Source organism: Schistocerca serialis, unplaced genomic scaffold (genome assembly GCF_023864345.2).
Source record: "Schistocerca serialis cubense isolate TAMUIC-IGC-003099 unplaced genomic scaffold, iqSchSeri2.2 HiC_scaffold_1196, whole genome shotgun sequence".
Taxonomy (NCBI): Eukaryota; Metazoa; Arthropoda; class Insecta; order Orthoptera; family Acrididae; genus Schistocerca; species Schistocerca serialis.
Genome location: NW_026047399.1, coordinates 1,155,001 through 1,157,500, shown reverse-complemented (window position 1 = coordinate 1,157,500; position 2,500 = coordinate 1,155,001). Strand labels below are relative to the sequence as shown.

At 63.2% G+C, this 2,500-nt stretch overlaps 1 pseudogene; it reads right to left on the bottom strand.

Moving 5' to 3' along the window:
- Positions 1-2,500, bottom strand: part of LOC126435123 (large subunit ribosomal RNA) — a 7,963-nt pseudogene that overhangs the window by 2,871 nt on the left and 2,592 nt on the right.

The window sequence follows — 2,500 nt, the reverse complement described above, 5'->3', positions numbered from 1 at the left end:
GGTGGCGTTGCCCGCTTTGAAGGTAACGTCGGCGTCGACCTTCACCTTCTTGTCGCGCCCAGACGCGACTAAGGCGAGGGTGAAACACTTCCGGGCGTTGATCTGCAGCCCCAGATGGGCGAGGGCTGCGACGGCTGCGTCGATGAGGGACTGCAATCCCCTCGCGGTCGATGCAAAAAGCAGGACGTCATCTGCGAAGGCCGCAGCGTTAACTCTGCAACCAAGGATCCGAGCTCCGATGTGGGAGGGAAGTTGACTCAAAACATAGTCCACCGCAAAATTGAAAAGGAGGGGGGAGAGGGGGTCACCCTGACGCACACCCCTAGCCGGCTGCAGGGGCACGCCCACGTCGGCGCCGCCCGCTATCACCGTCGTGCTACCCTCGTAACACCTTTCGACGTACTCAATAAAGCAATCCGGCAGGCCATGAGCCCTCAGCACGGGGCGGAGGGCGGCATGGTCCACCGAATCGAACGCTTTAGAGACGTCGATCGATGCCACAAAAACAGAGCGACAGGAGCGGACTGCGTCGGTGAGAGCAGTGTCCAAGATGAAGGTGTTTTCCAACATCCCATCCCGGGGGATGAATGCCCGCTGACGTTCGTCCACAGCACATGCACGCATCAGGCGTGACGCGAGAACCTTGTGAAAGGTCCGCGCCAACACCGAGCAGACCGTAATGGGGCGAAAGTCAGCGGGGGATGTTGGTGCAGCCGTTTTGGGGAGAAGTGACGTCCGGGCGCGAAGCAGACGCTCGGGGAGGGCGCGGGCCAGGAGGAAGAGGTTCAAGAGTTTCACCAGGACTTCATGCGGCAGGCGCCGCAGCTCCGCTGGAGTCAGGCCGTCCGGCCCGGCTGCCGATCCCCTGGGCGGCAAGGCAGCAGCGACCTCCTCACGTGTGACCGGCCCCCATAGGCACTCAGGAGCGACAGGCTCCGAGTGCGGGAGAAGGCGGTCACGGATGAAGCCGGCGGTGGAGATCGGCTTCTTCGTGAAGAGGTCCGCCCAGAAGTCCAGCAGACCGGGGATGTCGGGTGGCGGCTGCAGCAGGGTGCCGTCCAGCAAGCCGCGCACGCAACGCGCACGCGACCTACGGAAGGCGTCCTGTGTCCGCGCGTATTCCCAGCGGCGCCGCTTGCGCTTCTGCAGCGGCGGGGCGGCAGGCGGCCGCTTGGATGGTTGGCGCGGCCGCTGTGTCCTGGTGATCGACCTCTCCCCCCTGGACCCGACCGACGCAAGGGCATCCGGGAGCATGCCCAGGATGACATCGGGCGGCGTGCCCCGCCCCAGACCAATGACTCGATCCAGGGCAGAGAAACGCTGGGCGGAAGCAGGTAGCCCCGCCAGATGCTCCCAGATGGCGGCGTCAGTCGGCCCCTCCGGCGGCGGCCCGGTGGTGTCGGCCGCGAAGTCCTCGGCTGCGTCGACGGGCGGCGCAGCGGCCTCGCCCGCGTCAGGCAGCGAGCTCGCTGCTCCACGGCGGGACGCCGGCTCTTCACCCCGACCGATCTCAAGTGCCTCCATGAATTGGCGGACAAGCTGCTTGTGGGCAGCTTGCCGCCGTCGGCACTTGATTGCCTCAAGCGTTCGGTCGGGGAACATCCTGGTAAGTTCTTGATTTACAAAGAAGAACCGGGCGTCCCTCTCAAGGAACAGTTCGGCTTCTGCCTTGGCGAGCGACAGGACTTCTTCCTCCGTCCACCTCGCGCGATGCCTCTCCGTCACGATCTCAGCGTTGGCGGCCGCAGGGTGTTGGCGGCGGCGATGGACCCCGAGACCGTTCTTCGTGGTAAAAGTGCGGTGGCACTCACTGCAAGCAAAGGGAGCTACACAAACTATCGCATTTTCGTTACGGCCGGTTGGCCGGATAGGTGCTGGGGTAGCTGGGGTGGCACCTTCAGCGGAAGGGCCACCATCTCTTGTTTCTTGTCGGCTGCCCCCAACTATAAAGGGATAATGCGAGGGGGGGCTGGTAACCCCCCCAAGCCCCTGGTGCGGTCTTCCCCTCTGCGAAAATCAGCGGGCCCACGAGAAGGGGAGAAGACCGCAGGAGAGGAGAGGCTAAGAGGGCTAGGCCCATGTATTGCGCATCACTCTCCCTGTAACTATAACCCAAGGAAGGCACCTCGCAGCAGCAGCACGACTACATCAAGACCGCACTTCGAAAAGCCAAGTCTGGATGCAGCCACACCGCCGCCACTTGGCCACCTTAAGAGAGTCATAGTTACTCCCGCCGTTTACCCGCGCTTGCTTGAATTTCTTCACGTTGACATTCAGAGCACTGGGCAGAAATCACATTGCGTCAACACCCGCTAGGGCCATCGCAATGCTTTGTTTTAATTAGACAGTCGGATTCCCCCAGTCCGTGCCAGTTCTGAGTTGATCGTTGAATGGCGGCCGAAGAGAATCCGCGCACCCGCGCGCCCCCGGAGGAGCACGCTAAGGCGGACGCGGCCTCGCAGCAAGGAAGATCCGTGGGAGGCCAAGGCACGGGACCGAG